We start from the raw sequence: 10,009 nt of genomic DNA on the forward strand, positions 1-10,009 counted from the left end.
TGCAAATAACTTGGTCGTCGTGTTCGTGTTCGCCGCTGACGTTGTCTTCATTTCCGTCGCCGGGTACGCAAATAACGTTCCCCTCCTGCCCATGCCGCGCCCGTACCACACTTCGAACGTAATGAAAATTAGAGCGAAGCTGTGTAAGGCCGGGAAAGCGACTCATTATATAAATGTTGGGGGAGTGCGGTACGGCGACGACGATGCTTTGCGCTCATTATATGCGACGGCACGTTGTTTGGAAGGTTCTTCAGGAAAACATTCATGGACCACAAGGAGCAACTTCCGCTAGGTATTTGGAAGTTTATTCACCGCTCCAGGTCTGCACAGTATGCAAATGCTTCATTCCTGGGACGTTCTCAGTTTCTCGCTGTTAGAGTCCTTATTAGCGCTGGGAAGGAGTCTCGCGTCGTCATCAGTGATTTCCACACCGTCCCGTCATCGTCGTCTGTTGAGTGTTTTTCCGTCCTGGGGAAACTGAGGAAGTGAAATTCCTCCGACTGTTCCCCTCTTCTTCGGCTCAAATGACGGCGCTCATTGTCTCTGGTGCTTTTAGCTCGCCGCCGCAGTACATAGGAATCTCGGGACACACGGCAAACGGTTTTAATTTTCCTGCTTTCTCTTTTAACGCTGCGGCACTCGAGGACGCGGCGAGGGCGAGGTCCCATCTGTTGATGATTGCCATCAGCTGATGCTCACGGTTTTATATAATGAATGAGGTAGACGACGGTGACAACTACTACAGAGGCAAGACTCCTTCGTTCTACTTTTTCAAAGTTTCAGTGGGAGGGGGTCCGACGTCTGTTTTAAATACTCACCAGTCGGCGGAAAATCGCGTGCTTCCGGGTAGGAGGAGATGTTTTATGTTTTCACTTTCGATGTTCTGGAGGTAATGAACTTGGGTTTTGATGAGATGTAATGTTTTCTAGGTCATTATGTTCAAGCGAGATAGCCTTGGTGGCGTTTCGATCAATGAATTATTTCTTGGCACTGCATTGTAAATGTTCTATTTCTCTACATGGTTTTCTATGGGCGATTTGGCCTAAAAAAATGTTGGAATGTGCCTCCTGCAGCATAGCGTTAAGAAGTGCAGTTACAGACTGCTGATGGTGTCTGGGTTCTATATCGGATCCAGTAAATCCATAGTACACCCAGGTTTTTTTTTACGCGGTTGGAATTCATTAATTTCTCGGTTAACCTGAACTTTTGCAGCTTTTCAAATACCCCCTGAATTTTCTTTGTTTTTTGTGCATTTTTTGGTGGGGTTAACTCATTGCTTCATTTACGCTGAAGGTCTTAAACGACCAAAACCAAACCGTGTAAAAAACCTGGGTGTAGAATGTTCGGAGAATAATTTCTCGACTTCTTCAGAGAGCTCTCGTATGAGTCAAATGAATCCCATGCCCTGTTGTAACTACCTCTGAGTGGCGCTATAGTTATTTATGCCGTTAATTAGTAATACGTACCGTACAATCCTCACATTATTACTATGCATAAACTAGGCAGTCTCCAAACACTTTTAGTGGGGGAGGGTGAAGAACTAGTTGTTAAACCAAAATTTAATTTAATTCCACTACTAAACGTAGTGGAATTAAATGGAATTGTACAAACTCGTCTTATGACAAGTAAATACATTCCACTAAAAGATTAAAATAGTTTTCGTACCAAAATTTAAATTGATAGACATTAAAAAAGATTGTAGGAATTACATTCGTAATGAATACATATTACTATAGGGGAAGCGGGGCAATATGCAAATACTGCTTTGTCACAATACCAATGCTGTACTCAAAATGATCTTATTATTTATTTATTTATTCAGACTAAGGCCGAAGTCGCCAAACACGCAGTCCACGGAGGGTCCGCAAGTCATCTTCCACCTGATCGATGCACCTTGCCCGCTGCGCACCTCGCCTTCTTCTCCCCGTCGGATCGTTGTCAAGAACCATTTTCACCGGGTTACTGTCCGACATTCTGGCTACGTGCCCGGCCCACCGCAGTCGTCCAATTTTCGTGGTGTGAACGATGGATGGTTCTCCCAGCAGCTCATGCAACTCGTGGTTCATTCGCCTCCTTCAGTACCGTCCACCATCTGCACCCCCCATAGATGGTACGCAGCACTTTCCTTTCGAAAACTCCAAGTGCGCGTTGGTCCTCCACAAGCATCGTCCAGGTCTCGAGTCCGTAGAGGACTACCGGTCTAATGAGCGTTTTGTAGATTGTCAGTTTGGTATGGCGGCGAGCTCTATTCGATCGGAGCGTCTTGCGGAATTCAAAGTACGTACGATTTCCAGCCACTATGCGTCTCCGAATTTCTCTGCTTGTATCATTTTTGGCAGTCACCAGTGAGCCCAAGTACACAAATTCTTCTACCACCTCGATCTCGTCGCCACCGATGCAAACTCGCGGTGGGTGGCTCACATTGTCTTCTCTTGAACCTCTTCCTATCATGTACTTCGTCTTCGACGTGTTGATGACTAGTCCGATCCGCTTGGCTTCCCTCTTCAGTCTGATTTAGGCTTCCATCTTCTCAAAGTTACGTGCCATCCCGAGCAGCGCAAGTCAGACGAAAATGGTTACAGCAACCTGATTGTGACTAAATCCGGTCACATATGAGTTGCAGTAACCTATGTGGAATATGTGTGCTGCTAGGGATAATATCTATGTCGTCGGCGAAGCCAAATAGCAGGACGGACTTATTGAAAATTGTACCACTCTTGTTAATCCCTGCTCTTCATTTTACCCCTTCCAAAGCGATGTTGAACATCAGACACGAAAGACCATCACCTTGCCGTAACCCTCTGCGCATTTCGAAGGGACTCGAGAATGCCCCTGAAACTCGAACTACGCACATCACGGGCACGTTGTATTCGCGGCATTTCTGCAGTACTTGGCGCATGGCGAACACCTGGTACTGCCCCACGAACTCCCTTGCAATTGGTGCTAGTCGACGGCATACAATTTGGGACGCCCTTTTTGTAGATGGGACACACGACACCTTCCATCCACTCATGCGGCAAAACTTCCACCTCCCAAATCTTGGTATTGACCCAGTGCAGCGCTCTAGCCAGTGCCTCACCACCGTGTTTAAATAGCTCTCCTGGTACTTGGTCAATTCCAGGGGCTTTGTAGTTCTTCAGCCGGCCAATCTCCTCCTGGATTTCCTGGAGATTCGGAGCCAGAAGTCGCATGCCCTGCGCGCGTGCTCCTAGGTTCATCACCATACCGCCATCTTTGTCTGCCATATCGACATTCAGGTGCTCTTCGTAGTGCTGCCGCCACATGTGGATCACCTCACGCTCTTTTGTAAGAAGATTCCCGTTTATGTCCTTACACATATCAGGCTGTGGCACGTGGCCCTTACGTGAACGGTTCAACTTCTCACAGAACTTTCGTGTGTTATCAGCGCGATACAGTTGCTCCGTCTCTTCACGGTCTCCAGCTTTTTCTTCCGGAAAATCGAGTTTTGTCTGTTCCTTCTTCTTCTTATTGACATTACATTCCCATACTGGGGCAGAGCCGCCTCGCAGCTTAATGTTCATTAAGCACTTCCACAGTTATTAACTGCGAGGTTTCTAAGCCAAGTTACCATTTTTGCATTCGTGTATCATGAGGCTAACACGATGATACTTTTATACCCGGGGAAGTCGAGACAATTTCCAATCCGAAAACTGCCTAAACCGGCACCGGGAATCGAACCCACCCACCCTCAGCATGGTCTTGCTTTGTAGCCGCGCGTCTTACCGCACGGCTAAGGAGGGCCCCGCGCCCGTTTATATTGTTCCGCGCCCGTTTATATTATTCCTCGTTCGCCCTCGTGCGGTGTTGCAGCAATCTCGCCCATGATGCATTCTTCTCTTCCACTAACTGCTCACTGATAAGTACTGCAGAGGGAAACTTTCGGGATAACACCTTGAAATAATATCTAAGTCGGTTGACGTCCAGAACAGGAATGACCCCAGTTCATTACTGTTGGTTTATATTTCAACTCAAATTGCATACATATACATTTGTATATTTATATACTGACGCTACATTAATAGCTTGTCAAATGACATATACATTACACACTAAATAATAATGAAGAAGCAAAAGTGATAATTCAGCACACTGTATGTAATTCATCAGTCTATTTCAGAACGTATCTCATATCGAGACACAACAACTCCTTTACCCTTACGCAAGTTCTTCTCTAACTGTCGCTTTCAATCCGAACGGACAATTATTCACACTTCAAACTCTAATTAAAATACACGAAATCCGGATCGGTCTTGCTCATCCTAGATCGTTTCGAACGCCTTAATTCAATAGGCGTTGTGCTCTCCATCCTTCTCTTCCGCCTCGAGCGAGTTGGCTTCCCAGCATCCGCTCCAGGATCTTCACAACTAATGTCCGGTGTAGGCATCTCAGCTGACTCGCCGATTGCTCTAGTCATACTACGAGTATTCGTCATAGGGAGCATCAAGTTAGGTCGATCCGGCACGGTCGGTTCAATAAACGGTCGAATTTGTGTGCGATGAGCTGTTGTTCGCACGCTTCCAATTTCCACCTGGAAAACATGTCGAGAAATTGGCGCTATAAATATTGCTTTTAACCATCTGGCTGGGTTATGAGGATTATGGTTTTTATACCATATAGTATCGCCACTCATCAAATTTGCCAGAGGATCATTTTTGTTCACCCGAACTGGGTTTACTAAGGAATCATCATTTGAGTGATCAATTTTATTTGAAATTTTATTTTTTTGGTTCATCTTTGGGTTAATTAAGTCGAGAATTGTCTTTGGTTTGTATCGAAAAACTTTTTCAGATGGGAATTCCTCATCTTCCGTCAAACAGGTATTTCTATAATTAAATAAAAATAAATTGATCTGGTTCTCCAAATCTAGTTCCATGACCTCCGGATCAACTAAAAACTTTTTAAAACTTCTTTCACTGTCCTAACCAGCCTTTCGGCTTGTCCATTGCTTGCCGGGTTATAGGGTGGACTTTAAGAACTTCTATGCCTTGTTTTTCAAAAAATACAAAAGAACCAGAATTGAATGGAGGACCTCCATCAGATACTAAAACAGTCAGGCAATCCAAAACGCGCGAAAATGCTACTAATTTCTTAACCACCTTTGGACAATCCGTTCCATTTCTCATCCAATCTACTTCAATCCATTTAGAGAAGCTATCTACTATTAACAAAAATGTATGGCTAGAGAAAAAGAAAAAATCCACGTGTATTCTACTGAAAGGCCTTTTGGCAGGTGTCCATTTAGACGTTATTGTTTTCTTCGGTACTATTGCCATACAACCACATGTTTCACACTGAGCCACAAACCTTTCTATGTCACTATTTATGCCGAACCAGTACACCGTACGTCGTGCTAATTGCTTCATTTTAACAACCCCATTATGATTGGCATGAATTAATTTTAGTATCTTTATGCATTTTACGTGGTATAACCACTCGCCCCTGATACATGAGACATTTGTCTACAACTTCCAAATCACGTTGATTGGCAAATACATTCACAAACTGTCTTTCGACTCGCTTTGGCCAGCCATGCTGCATGAAAAACATAATTTTTTTTAGAAATTCATCCTGTTCGGTCTCATTTGCAATTATTATGTAATCAATTGGAAACTCATTTGAGAAATTTATGTTTTTTACATGTTCAATATCGTAACCATTTGGTATCGGTTGGTCCAGGGGAAATCGAGAACAAAAATCCGCGTTCCCCATTTTCCTTGAAGGTCTATAAAATATGTCAAAATCGTAAATTGAACATTCCATAACAAATCGCTGGATCCTAGTCACAAATATAGAATTCTTCCCTTCCTTCCCGAAAATTCCAACTAGGGCTTATGATCCGTAAAAACTTTTAAATGCTGGCCATAAAGATATTTATGGAATTTTTATCGTACATACTAACGCCAGAGCCTCTAAATGAAGAATAGGGTACGATTTTTTGAGCAGAATTCAGGAAAACGACGTAAAGTACACAGGCTTTTCAATTCCATCCACTTCGTGAGCAATAACTCCACCCAGTCCATAGCTCGAAGCATCCGACACTATGACTATCGGTTTTCTTCAGGTCATAGAACTCCAAAAAAATTTGCTTCCAGCAGGGATTTTACCAATCTCAAAAGCCTTGTCACAATTTTCATCCCAATCATACCTAACATTTTTTTTTAACAAGTTGTATAAATAATACAACTTGGAAGAAAGATGAGGAATAAATTTATTATAATAATTTATTAATCCTAAAAAGGATTTCAATTCAGTAGTGTTTTTAGGGGCCTTTGCCTTTTGTATTGTCGAGATTTTATCTGGACATGGAGACAAACCCTTCTCACTTAAAACGTGACCGAGATACTCAAGCTCTGCGACAAAAAATCTGCATTTCTCCCAATTAACTTTAATGTTTGCATCTTTTAACCTTTGTAACACCAATAAAAGCTTTTCTCTACAGTCATTAAAGTTAACACCTGCGATTAACACATCGTCCAAATAACAATATACATATTTCAAACCGTCCAACACTTGATCCATCACTTGCTGAAATATTGCTGCGCTCGAGGAAGCTCCTTGTGGCAACCTGTTGTAAATAAAAGTCCCTTTATCGTGTTTATAACCATAAATTTTCTAAATTTTTCTGTTAATGATAGTTGAGTATATGCCCCTTCTAAATCAAGTGAACAGAACATCTTGCACCCTGCCAAGCCAGCAAATAAATCTTGAGCTGTGGGCAAAGGGTACGAATTGGGTATGATCAGTTTATTTATCGACACTTTACAATCTATTACAAGTCGTATGTCATTGTTCCTTTTCATAACAATGACAATTGGAGATGCCCATTCACTAAACTTGACTGGAGTAATTACACCTTCTCGCTCTAAACGATTTAAATATTCAATAACTTTGTCCCGTAAACGATAAGGCACATTATAAGCCTTCTTGAATATGGGTGATTCGTCTTTCAATACGAGCTCTGCTTCATATCCATCAATGGGTGTCGAAAAATCTTTTATAAATACATTTGGAAATCTCTGTTTCACTTCATGTATTGTCGCATATGCATTGTGTTCCGCTAATCCATTTATTGTCAATGAGCCAGAAAAAAAATCTCTCCAGTTCCCAAAAAATACGTCAAGCCAGGTTCTGCCCAGCAATGGAATAAATTCGTTCTCGCAGTTAATAACCAAAAGCTTCAGATTTGCTGATTTCCTCTAAAAGTAACTAAAACATTTGCTTCCCCATAATGTCCAACTTATTGCCGTTTACTACCACCAATTGTTTCTTACACTTGCTCAACGATTTATTTACACTCCGTAAATATTGATTTTCCTGATGACCGTGACCGAAGACCCGCAATCTACCTCCATACTTAATTCATTACCCTGGACCACTAAGTTCACTAAACAAGGATTGTTAATTCTATTGATTGAGGATACCATCATGCATTCAAATTCACCTGCGTCCATGTCGTCGTCCTCACTATCGGATTTATCAGTCTTAAGCCGGTTGAACAGTCCGCTAATGCTGGTGTCTCCATCTTTATCAATGTTGTTATCCGTTTTCCATTCATCCACAAACTGTACAGAATCCCTTTTTAGGTTTTTTAATTTAAAACATTTACGTTTCAAATGCCCTTTCACGCCACAAAAATCGCAAGTTCTGTCTTCACTGAATTCTCTGTTTTTCGGGGACCCTTTGTTCCAGCTTAATTGTTTCTGACGATTATACGGTCGCTGCCATTTTTGTTGCTGGTATCCTAACCGACTCTTTACTGGACCCCTCGAATGACTATGACCTGCTAGCTGATATGCTTCAGCAAGCTTTTTGAATGCTAAACCAGCCGGACCACGCTGTCGAAGAGAAGCAATCTGCCCGAAATTGTCATTTAAACCTATCTGTTTTGCATTTGTAGATGCCATTTCCCACGTAACTACCAATTTTTCGGCATTTGGCAAGGTTAAGTTGTCCTCGCTCAACAATTTCTGTTGCAATGCCTTGTCTTTCACTCCCGCTATTATACGATCTAAAATAGCCTTCTGTTTAAAATTTTCAAAAGAGCAAAACTCCGCTTGCAGTTTCACCGAAAGAACAAAATCTTCTATTGTTTCATCTGGCTGCTGCACACGGTGGTTAAATTTAAATCTCTGAATCATATCCGATTCAGATTTGTCAAATCTACTTTTCAACTTTTGTATCATTTCGGTATAATCGATATCTTCAAATTTATTATTGGGAAATAGCAATTTAATTTCACTGTACACAGCTGGTCCACACAAAGTGGCAAAATAATCTTTTTTATCTTCGTCTTTAATTTTATTTAATCGAAAAACAGAGGCCAATCGCTCGGCCCATTCATTAAAAGGAGTACCTTTCCTATATGGCTCCATAATGGTTGTCAAAGCCATCACAAAAGCGATTCAAATAAAAATGCGCAAAAATAAGGAGGTAGCTTACCAGATATCTGCCAACTTCAACTCGCACTAGCCAGTTAGCTAGCGAATAGGATGCGGCGGAGATTTGTCCAACCACAGTTTCGTCTATTCACCCGATTTTCACCTGTCGCCTGAGTCCTTATCGCCGATGACCAAAGCTCTCGCCACTGAGCAGAGTGTATGGATGCCAATCAGCGTCAACTTCGGCGTTAACGTACACTGTTCCTATTAACGATACAGAAATAAAAACGTTAATACTTTTCTATTACAATTCTTCAAAAAACAATCGTTTTTGTTTAAAACTTTTTTTTATAAAGTTCAACAACCGCGCACACCGCGCTTCACTGTTCGCTAACTAGCCGCGTAATAAAAAAAATGGCAATTCTTGTACAACAGCTATTGTTACGTTATTGTTACACTACGGCTATTGTTACACCACGGCTATTGTTACACCACGGCTATTGTAACACAACTTATATTGTGTCAAACAGTTTCTATTGTCTCAAGGTCAATTTACATTAGTTTTTTATCATCACTTGTCCGAAAATACTTCTATGGCGGCAACAAGCAACGAAAGATAGTTCGTAGATATGAAAATTAGCTTAACTTCCACTTTACTCACTTTCGCGTTTCAATGGCCACCGACCCCGCCGAACGAAACTTCAACAAATTAGCGGCAGATCAACTTCAATATTAGGCGAGATAATAGGTCCTAAACCACTGCACCCGAAATCAGTTCGATCCGTTCTTTTTTGTTGTTCGATGACCCCGTATATACGCCGTAGTTATGCAGATTATCCTCCGGGCCACCGCACCAAAATCACCACTAACCAAAGTTGCTCAGCGTTCGTCAATAAGCACGTTTCAATAACTTTTTACCTCGTCGCCACTTGATAAGTACTGCAGAGGGAAACTTTCGGGATAACACCTTGAAATAATATCTAAGTCGGTTGACGTCCAGAACAGGAATGACACCAGTTCATTACTGTTGGTTTATATTTCAACTCAAATTGCATACATATACATTTGTATATTTATATACTGACGCTACATTAATAGCTTGTCAAATGACATATACATTACACACTAAATAATAATGAAGAAGCAAAAGTGATAATTCAGCACACTGTATGTAATTCATCAGTCTATTTCAGAACGTATCTCATGTCGAGACACAACACTCACATTCACCGTCATACCAATCGTTTCACTGATCCAGGGGCACCGTCCCAAGTGCAGCGGTTGCGGTGCTACCAATGGCAGATCGAATATCTCTCCAGCCATCTTCAAGCGACGCTGCGTTTAGCTGCTCTTCCGTTGGGAGTGCCACTTCCAGCTGCTACGCGTATCCTTTGGCTAGTCTACCGTCCTGTAGCCGCCCAATGTTTAGCCCCGGCGGACGACTCTGACGCGTGTTGTACACCGTCGAGAGTTTTGAGCGCAGACATACTGCAACGAGGTAGTGGTCGGATTCAATATTCGCACTGCTGTGCGTACGTTCGTGATGTCGGAGAAGATTTTACCATCGATGTGGTCGATTTGGCTTTCCGTTACTTGATTAGGTGATTTTC

At 42.1% G+C, this 10,009-nt stretch overlaps 1 long non-coding RNA gene across 1 annotated transcript; it reads right to left on the reverse strand.

Moving 5' to 3' along the window:
- Positions 1-3,988: 3,988 nt before the first annotated feature.
- Positions 3,989-9,377, reverse strand: LOC134214536 (uncharacterized). The gene is made up of 3 exons (XR_009979821.1): positions 9,061-9,377; positions 8,461-8,663; positions 3,989-4,549 (listed from the first exon to the last, which is right to left on the reverse strand). It is a non-coding gene; the product is annotated as an uncharacterized LOC134214536 (long non-coding RNA).
- Positions 9,378-10,009: the final 632 nt, after the last annotated feature.

The sequence above is a fragment of the Armigeres subalbatus genome, chromosome 2 (assembly GCF_024139115.2).
Source record: "Armigeres subalbatus isolate Guangzhou_Male chromosome 2, GZ_Asu_2, whole genome shotgun sequence".
Classification (NCBI taxonomy): domain Eukaryota; kingdom Metazoa; phylum Arthropoda; class Insecta; order Diptera; family Culicidae; genus Armigeres; species Armigeres subalbatus.